Raw genomic sequence first — 13,663 nt, forward strand, 5'->3', positions numbered from 1 at the left:
TCTAACCAACAACGCAATGACAGGTAGATCGACAAAGATTGTACTTTTTGTGCGTGTTTTTAGCGCTGGTGCTATTATTTTGCGCGTTCTCCGTCGGTCAGGAACCACTTTTGCCGTGTTGAACGACTTTTACGGGAATGGTCCTAAACTTTTGCATGTGACAACCAATTGGTCTCAGATTTTACATGCGCATGCCTTTAGTGACAAGTAAACTTTTAAAAATGGGCGGAGGGGGGGGGGGCGCAACCAGGCGTTTTAACCATTCATGGTATTCTAATTACAGGTCTCAACAAAAGGAACCGTTTTCTACGAACTAGCGCCTTTTTTTCTGACACTGAAAAAATTAGAAATTACTACAAACGAATTTTTGAATTTTTAAGAACTCTTTTTTGAACATGTTCTTGATGAACGACTCCATTAATAGGTCTCTAATGAAGGTTGAAGGATTTATAGTGGATTACCTATTATAATAAATTTTTTCTTTTTTGGCGATCGATTTCGACATTTATTGTCATCATCTGGCCCTAGCTAAAATATACATAAATAAAATCTCGTATGTTAACAAGTTAGAGGTTTTCTTACCGTCAAAGTTAAAATATTAAAATATAGATGAATGGTGGTAACATAAGTTATTTTTTGTGAGCCGATGTGGATGTAGATGTGGCGGCTGAAATAAATTTTGTGAAGTTAGTAAATCGTGTAAGGTGTATGTGTCTGTATGTATTGGGTGTGTTTAGGTTTATGTAGTGTTTGTATGTGTAGATTTTATTAAAATATTAAGAGCTTACTCAACTGTGTTGTGGCTGTAAAGTGAGGTTATGTGTGTTCATTGGCGTGGTGTGTAAAAGGGGGCATCGATTTGTATAGGTGATTAGTGTTAAATTCTGTGATGTCGTTGCTAAGGATAATATTTTTGTCCAGAAGGGCTTTGTGTATTTCGTAGTGTTCTAAATTTCCACACACACATAAATAACATATCTAACATAAAATTCACACTAGAAATAGAAAAAGACCGAAAAATCAACTTCCTAGACCTCACACTGCACAACCACACAACTTACATATCTTATAATATCTATAGAAAACCCACCACCACCGACATAATAATACCTTACCACTCACATCATTCCCCTAACATAAAAAACACTGCATTCCACTTCCTATTTAATAGATTACTATTTAATAGATTACTAATAGATTACTAAACACCCCACTCGACACACAAAATTTTAATTTAGAATACAACACCATTCTTCAAATAGCATTAAATAACAATTACGATCTAAACTATATACATAACATTTTCAAAAAAACAAAAACAAAACACAGCCTAAAAAACATCTACCCACATCACAAACACAGATCCAAATACTTATCCATTCCATACTATCAACATATACAAAGACCACTACAGAAATTACTAAAACCACACAACACCACCCTCACATCCCACATTACATAATATATTAACAAACAACAAACCAAAAGAACCACACCATCTACAATCAGGAATTTATAAAATCACATGCGATCAATGCAACTATATGTATATACATAGGACAGACTACTCGCCAATTTCAAATTAGATTTAACGAACACAAGAAAAATATACCACATTCAGCAATAGGAACACATACAAAATCCACGAATCACACCATCTCAATAGAAAACACACAAATTTTACACAAATACAAAGAATATCAAAAACTTACAATACTAGAACACTACGAAATACACAAAGCCCTTCTGGACAAAAATATTATCCTTAGCAACGACATCACAGAATTTAACACTAATCACCTATACAAATCGATGCCCCCTTTTACACACCACGCCAATGAACACACATAACCTCACTTTACAGCCACAACACAGTTGAGTAAGCTCTTAATATTTTAATAAAATCTACACATACAAACACTACATAAACCTAAACACACCCAATACATACAGACACATACACCTTACACGATTTACTAACTTCACAAAATTTATTTCAGCCGCCACATCTACATCCACATCGGCTCACAAAAAATAACTTATGTTACCACCATTCATCTATATTTTAATATTTTAACTTTGACGGTAAGAAAACCTCTAACTTGTTAACATACGAGATTTTATTTATGTATATTTTAGCTAGGGCCAGATGATGACAATAAATGTCGAAATCGATCGCCAAAAAAGAAAAAAAAATTTATTATAATAGGTAATCCACTATAAATCCTTCAACCTTTCTTTTTTGAACCTTTTTGAATCGATATTGAATTTTTTCAGTGTTATATTTAAAAAAAAGAATATAATATGCTATTTGTAGATTGAAATATACAGGGTATGCCATTTAAATAAAATGAAGTTAGATCCAATAACTTTTTGACCCGATACTGTATGATTATTTATTTTGAAAACGGCAGATTATTTATCAATAATTTTCAAGAAACATTTTTTTGATTCTGTTGTTACTAAGAATATATAGGGTCATTCTGAAATTGAAAATTGTTTGATTTATCTCCGGATCTATGAAGCAAAAATGTGCAAATTTTGACTTTAACGCCTATGAAAGTGTCGAAAATGGGACACCCTGTATATGAAACACTATGTAAAATTCCAAAAGGAAAATAAAGATGTGGTTTCATTAGAAAAAAAAGTTGTTGGATGTTTGAGCATGTGCTCTTTTTAAACTTTAAAACTTAATACGGTAAAATCAAAATTCCAAAGTCAACGTTTCAAAACACATCTGAGAGCAGTATTTCAGTGTCTGACACTGAATTTGTAGCGCGCTAAGAATAACATTGCGGGAGTTGCTTTAAAGCAGAGGATATAAATATACAGTTAGTAGCCCGATCAATTGCACAATAAGAGGTATTCGTACGAAATATTCAAAAGACACTTCAGCAGCATTCCTTCCGGGCGTCCAGGGCCCGTTTTGTATTCTACAGTTTTGGTAGACCGTAGACCATACCTGATGTCGAAGAATGCAATACCATAGGAAAATCAGTATTACCAGGAAACGCTATACAGGGTGTTCATTTGAAAGCTTCCCACCATGGATTTATCGAAAACCACTGATTAAAGGAGAAAACACCGAGACACGTCAAAAGATTTGTCAACCTTTTAACCAAAAACTACTTCACCCTCTCTTACCCTCTGCCCCTTAGGGTCATTCCATAAAAAATGTTAGATGACAAGCGATATCGAGTAATTCGATTTCAAGAAAATTAGAAAAATCTTTATTTAATTTATTTCATCGACCTATCTTAATTTTTTCAGATAGAAAACAAAAACAAACGAAAATATCACTTATTTGTTGCTGTGGGAAAGAAAAAATTTAATTTGTAATCAGTTATCTTTATGACAATCTTGGGAGACTAAAATCAAAATTTTACTTCCAAAATGGTTTACATACTAGCCCAAAGAGTGGAAATTATTCTAATTTATGGTGCCTAAAATCAATGTGCTCGACAAACTGCCGTCACGTTTAACGCCAGACATCCGGGTAAGATAACTTCGCATAGGTATCTTTGGACTTTTTACTAATTAATAATTAAATTTAATTTAAAATTTAGATTTTTCTAATTTTATCGAAAACGAATCGACCGATTTTAAAAAATCAAACTTCTTCGAAAGACCTTTCAAACAAGCGATTACTCCATACCACTTGCCACCGTGTGGTGGTGTGCTGGTCGTTATTTGAAAAATGTAAGAACTATGTGTGGGTCTCAAACAACGTCGTACTTTGCTTTAGGTGGTCGAAGTTTCAATATCCCCTTCAAAAACCGTGACAAAACGGGGTGACTGACTAAATCCGTTGACTAAATTAGTACTCCCATAAGGGAAAAGCCTTTTCTTAGCACAAAAAGACCACCAGAGTCTGTCGCCTCTGTCAATGAACTCAAAATTGTCTCTATCACGTTGGATGAGGCAACAGATACAGCGCACGGTCGAACTGTAATAGGGAGTAGGTACCTATTACAGTTCGACCGTTCGCTGTATCTGTTGCCTACTTATCTCGTGCGGATCACAGTTCTTGGCATCTTAGCAGTACGATATATTTAGGGGACCCTTTCATTAACATTTCTCTATTTAAAATGTGTTTTGCTTGAGCCATAGACGATTTTCATATGAATACTTGCTATTGGCACTCTCACATGTATTTTTCGCGTTAATAAATTAATTTATGAAGCAGAACCAGAAAATGGAGAACTTCATCACATATAAATTAATTTATGTTAACGGAGGCTGGAGAAGAGCCACACTATTTTGATGTTTCCTATGTGCATGCAATTTATCATTTTACGGGTTGTGTTACCTCAATTGATCGGTTGTGTGATTTTGTATTACATTGATTTATAATGTTTTCCACTGCATTTATGATGTCTGGCGTATTTTGTTTTTATGAATTTGTTTAATTGCATCTAATTCGATTATCCGATTTTTATCATACAATTAGAGATGTTTAATGTATGTGTATTTTCTCTTGAATTTTGTTGCTGTATGTGATTTATTTCATGTATTTGTGTGACCTATGCCGGGGGTTTTTGTCCCGTAGAAGGTTTCCCTGGTATGGCCTTGCTGTGTGCGTAATATATTTATTTGTTTTTGTCATTTCGTAAGCACAAAAATTCTGTCTTTTATTTAATTCCCTTCCCAATTATGTCTCACGTACAAGGACCGACTACACAATGTAGGAGTTCATTCGTGCCATCTAGGGAATGCAATCCCGCAGCAAAATCTCAATCCCGGTATTTGCGGGATCGTTAGATGTTAATCCCGCAAAATTTTAAATAAATTGCCAAATAAGCAATTTTGTGCGGTTAACTTCTGTATGAAAATAAATCGCTAATTATCACAATATTCAACAAAAAAGTACCTTCAGATGGAACTACAAATTTCAAAGGCGCCTGCTACAGTTATACGACCGTCTGCTGTGTTTTTCATGGTTTTCCCAAATTCTACATTCAAAGAGCTTTATTTTAAGCTATAATTCGAGCGTGTACCTTATGACGATGTATTTAACAATTTTTGAATGTTTTTAAACGCGTCTGCTCGGGAAAGTTGCCCAGATAAATCGTCTGCCGCTGCAACTATGAATTTGGTGCACATTTCCGAATCAGATTGCAAAAAATCATACATGTACCAGCGGCGAGGTATTATGTGATTTGGAACAGTTTTCAAAATTCGCCCCCACGCTAAGTTGACCGCTGCTGGCCGGCAGACGGGCGATTTTGGAATCACACGGTGACATTCTACTGCCTAGTTACATCAAACCTTTTGTACCCTATGACGAGGTATTTTCTACGCGGGCTCTCGGTCTATTATTATTATTATTACAACTGTACAATATATACAAAATTACAAAACTATATGATCATCAGCACTTTTGACCTTTTAACAAAAAGAATAAAAATAAACACGTCACAACCTTCGCCATTCAACTCTCTTCTAGCTCTCTAGCTTAAACTGTGGTATATTGAACTTGTCCATGTAACATATCACCTCATTTATACACCAGTGATCTACAAACACTTCACATGAATTTTTTCCCAAATGCCACGAATAGTTGTGTAAGATGATAGTTTTTATTATACCTGAATCACAATCTCCGTTTTAAACACTCAAATGCGTGCGAAAAAAGGCCTTTAAAACACACGTGCTTTAAAGTTGCTAAGTAACGATACTTCAAGTATGACTTTTGAAACTGTCATCTGGGTGAAATAAATAATCTGCCTAAGTTGCTTTCTGTAAATGCAGAGCATTTCTTTGGCTTGTACCTATCCTTTGGTTGAAGCTTTTACAAACGCGCGTAATTTAGGGTATGATTCCAAATCTGTTCCACTTTTTAGTCCCAGTAATAAGTGAAGTTTTGAATGAATGCACCAAAAGATAGAAGATTTAATACCTTTGACATTTCCTTCATATATGCCAGCATTATCGATGCATTTAAGACTTTATTCGTAAGTAACTTCCTATTCATCCATGGAAACAACTTTTCATATGCTTGATAATAGGCTTTACTGGATTGAGATTTTACACCTACCAACGTTTGTTTAGATTTTACAACAAGCGATTTAATGGACGGTGTATTATCTTTTTCAACGGAAATCGTTTTATTCACAAAGACGACGATTTTTATAAGCAAACGTCAAGTGACATTTTCATGGCAATCGTGAAATTACGAACACCCAGCCCACTTAATTAGACATGTATTCGAGTATAACGTCAATATGATTTCATTGAATTTCCTATTTTTAAATTATACTGCAGGTATAATAAAAAATACTATAAGATACACGTGTATAATTGATCTTTAAAGCACTTGCAACGTTAAAGGCACTCCGCTTTGCGTCGTGCCCTTAAACTCGTTGCGCGTGCTTTAAAGACTTGATTATACACTTGTATCTTAATATACTATTTTAAAGCGATAATGAAGGCATTCCTAAGATTTGGTGTTACTCGGGTTGATTTCATTTGACTTATGGCATTACGGTAAATGTAGAATTTTGCGTAACTAATTAAAAAATTGGATAAAATAACATGATTTGTGTTGCTCTGTAGTCCACAAATTACCCAATTCTGAGGAGTCGGTAGAGAACGGTTCGGATCAATTTTTTTTAATTAGCGACTGCACTAGCTCCCAAATAGTGATTACTTGCGGGCAATTAATAATCATGTGCCATGTATCTGCATTTATAGTACGGCAATATTGGCAGTTATTGTTTGCGCGTAAGTTCGATCGGAACAGAAAACAGGATATGACAAGTAGTGAGCGATGTTACGTGACGCCACAGTATCCATTAGTTAAGTGAGCCATCTTACTTTAAGGTCCAATTGGATTCGTCACAACCCCCCGAAATGCACTCTACTTTGGCGGAGAAACTACGCTCTGAATTCTGCTTCATGACAATGTGAACGAATGATCTAAGTACCTATTCGTGCTGTATCAGCTCTCTGAAATAAGATTACCTCTTTTATCTCCTACCCCCCGGAGACTAGAAATTTCGGAACCGACTGTGAAAACGCGCTATAGAAATTAAAAGACGTAGAGAAGACAATTATTAACTCCACCAACTGCTTACAGACTTGTTCTTAACAATTCCACCCTTCGTACGATTTATTGGAAAAAATCAGCACTCTGCAAAAAATTAAAACCAAAATTAGAGGTGAATTAGACACCCCATTCCAGGTCTTGTTCGTATATTCCTTGATCTGTTGGTTGAGGACAGAAAAGCAACCATTCTTTATAGATATTTGCTGGAAGCAACAGGGAAACAAATCTGTGCCGAAATAAATAAATGGCAGTAGGTATACAGACATTATGTAAAATTGTTGTTCTTCACGGGAAATTGCCCACAGAGGAATCCAAAGTATTGCCAATTGTAGCCTGCGAGCGTTGTTAGTTAGCATAATTAAGCCCGCTTGAAATGAAATATAAGTCATAAAAAAAAACAAGAAATGTACTATGTCTGACATTAACGTTGGCAATTTACACTGAAGCCGTTAAAGTGACTGACAAAAGAAAATTAGCGGTGGAGCTTATAATAAAAACATCCTTAGTTTCAAATTCAATCCAAGTTTTGTTAACTTGGGAAGTTTCCGCGGCCGATAGGTAACTTGCTTTTGATTACAACAAATTAGTAACTCATCTTAACATTAATAACTCGGGGAACGTAATAATTCGACCACGATGAACTGCTTACAAGGGTGGTCTTTAATTTTGAAGTTGCCGACCCGACTCCGAGTGGGGACCATCCTAATTTATGTGAAGGGAACCGTGTAGGACCTCAAAGGTTAGATTAAAGGCCGATCCTACCCGATAAATAATGCGGTGATTTATTACAATTTACGGCATGGAGCGCGTGTTCTAGAGCGATGTGTTTAACAAGCCCTTAACAACAACTGTCAGATGCGAGAAGTTTTGGTTTTGCGGATCGTTGCCTGATTTTCCACGTCTACCCATTTACATCAGGCATTTACTTGGCACATAGAATATTAGCGCGATGGTCAGCTTTCCGTTCACAACGACATGCATTGTGGAAGGGTATATTCTGCCTGAAACCCCCGGGCTATTCTGCGATAATGAGACTTTCGCGTTTAATGAACGTACGGTCTATACTTGGCAATCATCCCTTTCTGCATTATACTCCTTTAACGAAAATGAATCATGAAATAAGGCACATTTCACAGAAGATAAGGAAGACTCAGGTTCCTTGAAGTAATGAAATTATTAATTGCATTTACCCCAACTACTTCTGAGGAAGACCTCAACTTCAAACAGAACTAAGAGCACTATAAAAAATTTGGCCCCGAAAAATAATCGTTGAATAAAATGGCATTGCCGACCACGAGAAGCATCTTTCAGTCTTAGAAGACTGAGTTTAGTAAATGAACTTTTTCGCAAAAGAATTTACTGTATAAATTAGAGCAGTTTGCAACAAGGGTTACATTTAAGGGAGGGCAAGGTTTATTCAAATTTTGCATACCAATATATTTCACTTCTTTTTGGAGAAGGTTTAGCATCACGCAACCTCATAAACACGCCTTCGAGATTCTTAAGATGTTCTTCGAACGTTCGACCAACCATAATTACGGCGTCCAAATACACAAGGCACGTTTTCCAGAATAAACCTCTCAAGAGCAGTTCCATTAATCTCTCAAACGTCGCGGGGGCACCCTCCAATAAAAAATGAATCGTGTATTCCATACCACCAGACAACCCAGTTTTACGTGCTTCCTCACATCGTCCATAGCACCACTTACACTGTAATTTTTGGAAAGAACCCATCTAGCGTAATATTAGGAGTCTATGGGAAATGGAATCTTCGCCAGGAAAGCAAGATTTAATGTTATTTATAGAAAACCACCACGAGAAACCTTAGGGTTGAACGTTTTCAATGATAACGTAACATCGAGGGGTATGGAATACCCCCACAAATTAAATCAGTTCAATGTCCTTTTTCCTGCACCTATCAAATTGTAAAATGCACCGACTACCTGATTTTAATCAGCCTTACTGTTAGCGATCCGAAAAAAACTTCTCGTTCCATTTTTAATTTGAAAAGCGGGTCTTCGACGCGAAAACTTTCCTTCGTCTATATTTCACCACTCGTAAATAAAAGGTCTTCCTTCGAAACGAAAGTTTTTCTTCGTCGCGAGATTTAGGAGTGCCCTCTACTTACTATGTTTTTACCCGAAGATTATTTGCTACTATCTGGATTGATTTCACTCACGTTCCGGTTCTCGAATTACAACCGAAGCAAATCTTCACACATACATGAATTTCTCGAAAGGCCGCTGAAAATGTCGCCCTCGAATTTTGTCACCCACCGGTATTTGTACTTGATCACTCTAGAAATTAGACAAAAACTTTTCATTTTTACTTGAAATAAACCAAGAATAATAATATTAGCGTACCCAAATTAGTACGTGCTTGCTCGCGAAAATTAGCTGAGAACGATCGCTCTTTCACTTCTCTCGCTACTCGAACCTCGCCCGTTAGAAGTTCTGAAACGGGACCCATTTTCTGAACGCAACAACCTCGACCTTTTTAAACGAATAGTAAACCTGCATTTTTGTCACGTGCTCGATTTTAAATACAACGGAATGAAACTCTTAGGTTGGGGGAGATCGTTGGGGCGCTCACATTCTCTAATACGTTTCTTGTATATCGTCAGATATTGTTTTTTGATGTTCGTTATGAAGCGGTATAAACGTAAATTTTCCTCTGTTTATCAAAATACAAACTCAAAATCAAATTTTTGTAACCGGCTAAGCGACCACCTTTTAGAGCATAAAACATCTGAAAGGTTCGTAGTCCTGAATGCTCTTATGGACAAGTACTTTGCACTGTGTAGGTCTTAAGAAGATTAAAAAACCCATTCAGGTTTGTTGCAGATTTCTGAAGCCAAATGTCTTTAGAGGGCTCTTGAAAGTACATGAAAAACGCTTGAAGGCCCTTAACGATTCTCTTTAAAAGGCTTCAAAGCTGTTGAATACGCACACTTGCTCTCATACGATCTTAAACATTTTTTAGCACCTACAAATATAAAATCTCATGGGAGACCTTAAAAGCACGACATTTAAAGGGAAACGAGCGTTCTTTTCTGAACGCAATGACTTCGAAGTGCCATAACAACCAATAGAAAACTCGCATTTCGGCTTTTCCAGCCGGCGCAAATGGAACTAAAGCAACTTTTACCTTTCTTATTATCGTCAGACTTATTTTCGTTCAAGTTTGCTATGAAGCGGCACATGTGGAAATTAACAAAATACAAAATCAATACCACATTTTTAAAACGGCAAAGCGTCTACCGATTATATTATTCTTTACGCCTCATTCCTTTCGTCGTCATCCTTGTTTCCAATCCCCTCACTTCTTCTACACACTTTTTCATGTTCTTTGCGCAGTAATCATTTGTCTAGATTGCTTTCCACCTACCCACGCATGCCCCAAACCCCCTCCTTATGTTATCGTTCACTTCTTTATTGTAAGCTGTTTGTAAGTCTTTCAAGTTTCAACCCTTTCTGTAACTAGTTCTGACACCCAATGATTCTGCTGTAGGTAATATTAAATTTAGACTTCCTTTTTTACCTGAAAAGTCAAGAAGAATCTGGCTGCTTCACTTCAGACAACTAGAGGCTAAACAATTATACTGAATTACAAGGAGGTCGTATATTAAAATGTTCTATTTCCATCTTCCTATACAGCCTCAACATATGAAATATCTACTGAAAACACTTTTCTCCAAAATTCTACGCGGCCACATTATCTATTACCATAGATTGCCTCTACGTTATTACTAAAGCAATAAGTCTCTTAACTGGCACAATTTTACTCTAGCTAATTCTGTTTGCAAATTCGATGGAAACTGGTTCCTGAAACAAACGCGACAGTTCAACCAACACCATATTGTAACGAATATTCCAGAAATCCCGATAGACAACTAGGCGCCATGAAAGACTTGACATCGGCGATAACGAACGAAAGCGGATGTGACGTAATATTCCCGAGAAATATGACGTGTTTGTTAGAGAACAGTCTGAAGCGTCCTTGAGCACTCGAGATATTCTAGAAAGAATGTTATTTGCTATACAGGGCGATTCAAAATTGAGTGCAAAGACTTTAAGGGCGTAATTACCAGCCAAAGATAAATTTTTTTCATAAAATCGTATGTCCTAACTTGCTTCGTTTTCTACTCGTAGATACAAAGTGTAAAAGTGTTTTAAAACAATCGGTTTTTTATCAATTATTCAAAAACCTTTCGGGGGATTTAAATAAAATTTGGTAGGTGTAATTGTCGTCATAATCGGTTGAAACGCTTTTGAATAATTGACAAAAAACCGATTTGTTAAAAAAAACCTTTACACCCCGTATCTAGAAAACGAAGCAAGTTATGACATACGACTATATGAAAAAAATTTCTTATCTTTGGCTGGTAAATACGCCCTTAAAATCTTTGCACGTAATTTTAATCAACCTATATAAGCAAATCGGGTTATGTTTCGAGTTTAGTTCCAACTTGGATGCGCTTATGTCATGTTATCAATTGTACGTGATAAGAATAATTACTGTTATAAATTAATCCATTTTAAAAAGTTACAAATTTATTGTTAGTTAATTGTAAATAAACAAAACCACGTCATAAAATTTACGTTACACTGATGCCAGGTGTGGGGTTGTGTTTAAGTGAACAATTAGTGATCAGAGTGATGGAGCAACTTCTGCAATTAATGAAAAACATGAAAGTTGGTCTGGTCAACAAGCCGCAGAAGCTAACATACAAGCTGGCCAACAAAAGTGGATCTTGAAAAAAATTGTGTAATACAAGAACGGCCCCAACCAAAAGATAAACACGTAATACTGGGTTTCTGGGGGCCTGTGCATGTACTATCGGCGATTTGTTCGTTGATTTCAAATGGGATGATGGAGGATGTAAGAGGGCGCTTGGAGATTGTAACGCTTTATTTTTTTCATTGCAAGGCAGCCAATATTTACCTATTGAAAGATCCTCGTAACAGTCGTAACCTTGGAAGAGGTGATTCCATCTATCGTTGGAATTTTAATCACACAATTTAAGCGTGCAGTGCGTTTCGATTTTTTACTTTCTTTTCAGTCGAGAACCTCATTCAGTGCACTTCGTTTGAACAAACAGCTAAGGTGTTAGTGAAATCGCATGGAATTTTAATAGCTGCCATCCATATGTTATTAATCTTTGGCAATTGAATTCATTTAATTGGAGGATTCCTCAATTTCGAACGGATTCACCTTTAATTCCGTAGGAAGATGTAATCGCATTTTTTTGCGTCTTCTTCGTAAGTACGCTATTTGCATATTTTTATGCGCTTGAAATGTATCTTTATTTATCTTTCGCCTGATATTTGACATATTTTAATGTCCATCGACGATTGTTGCTTTATCTACAGTGCTATTCATTTAGAAGTAGACATAGTGATTTCCTCTTTTAAATCTTTTTGAAAGACGCCTAATTTTATTCAACTGAAATAACATGCGCGCGCATTTTGCATTGTCATTCTAGATTTTAATAAAATCGACAATGGTTTTAGGTTATGATGAAAAAATATTAAATTTGTCCACCATATATACATAATAATATAAGAAAAATATAGGTTATGATACATTCATATAAACAGGGAAAGGATGCAAAGAATTGAAATTAATGTATACATTTTTCATTTGCATTTTGTTACCTTAGTTGGTTTAGTTCATGTATCTGTTTGGGCTACGCCAGGGTTTTTGTCCCGAAGAAGGTTTCCTTGGTTTTGCCATGATGTGTGTGTGCAATGTATGTTTGCTACTACTACTTTTGAATCGCGTTACACTTTACTTTTAACAACAAAACGTCGCCCATTCTGTGATACTGAAATGGAATAATTTTATTCTAATTCTTGTGATGGAATGAGCACGTCATGTAGCGACATCTATTATAGGACATTCTCAATGCCACTGTTAAATTTGTAATTACACTTGAGCCTCTAGTAATTACTTTTGAATTGTAAGTACCTGTAACGCGAAAATGATGTCCATGAACCTAGCAGAGCAAGGTCCACAATCAAACGTACTGCATAATTAGGTGCTAATTAAGTGCCCTATTTCCGAATTAAATGCTCCTTTTTTTTAAATTATTACATGTTTTGCCAGGTTCATATGAACTCGGCAGAACACTACCTCTAAAACCCAAGAAAATGAAAAGTGAAGTAACTATAATTAGGTGCTAATTAGGTGCTAACTAGGTGCCCTATTCCCGAATTAAATGCTCCTTTTTTTAAATTATTACATGTTCTACCAGGTGCATATGAACTCATCAGAGCACTACCTTAAGAACCCAAGAGAATGAAAAGTGAACTAACTATAATTAGGTGCTAATTAAGTGTCCCATTCCCGAATTAAGTGCTCCTTTTTTTTTACTTTTGAAATGTTCTGCCAAGTTCATATAAACTGTCCGTTATGAGGAAATTACTGCCTCCCAGATCCAAAAAGATGTTGTGTACTGTCACGTTTCGTCCCTCATTGCATTTTAACCTTTCTGGGAGAAAAAGTGACACTTTAGACCCTTAAACGAATGACAAAACACGTTCATTTAGTCCACGGAGTACAACATTAATTATAAATAATTATAGTTAGTTCACTTTTCATTTTCTTGGGTTT

The 13,663-nt window shown here is 36.0% G+C and overlaps 2 long non-coding RNA genes across 2 annotated transcripts; one reads left to right on the forward strand and one right to left on the reverse strand.

Moving 5' to 3' along the window:
- Positions 1-485: 485 nt before the first annotated feature.
- LOC116163211 lies at positions 486-889 on the reverse strand. Its single transcript, XR_004143691.1, has 3 exons — positions 789-889; positions 583-667; positions 486-528 (listed from the first exon to the last, which is right to left on the reverse strand). It is a non-coding gene; the product is annotated as an uncharacterized LOC116163211 (long non-coding RNA).
- An 874-nt stretch (positions 890-1,763) lies between these two features.
- Positions 1,764-2,226, forward strand: LOC116163182. The gene is made up of 3 exons (XR_004143689.1): positions 1,764-1,879; positions 2,001-2,085; positions 2,140-2,226. It is a non-coding gene; the product is annotated as an uncharacterized LOC116163182 (long non-coding RNA).
- Positions 2,227-13,663: the final 11,437 nt, after the last annotated feature.

This window comes from Photinus pyralis, unplaced genomic scaffold (assembly GCF_008802855.1).
Source record: "Photinus pyralis isolate 1611_PpyrPB1 unplaced genomic scaffold, Ppyr1.3 Ppyr1.4_LG2, whole genome shotgun sequence".
In the NCBI taxonomy this organism is placed as follows: domain Eukaryota; kingdom Metazoa; phylum Arthropoda; class Insecta; order Coleoptera; family Lampyridae; genus Photinus; species Photinus pyralis.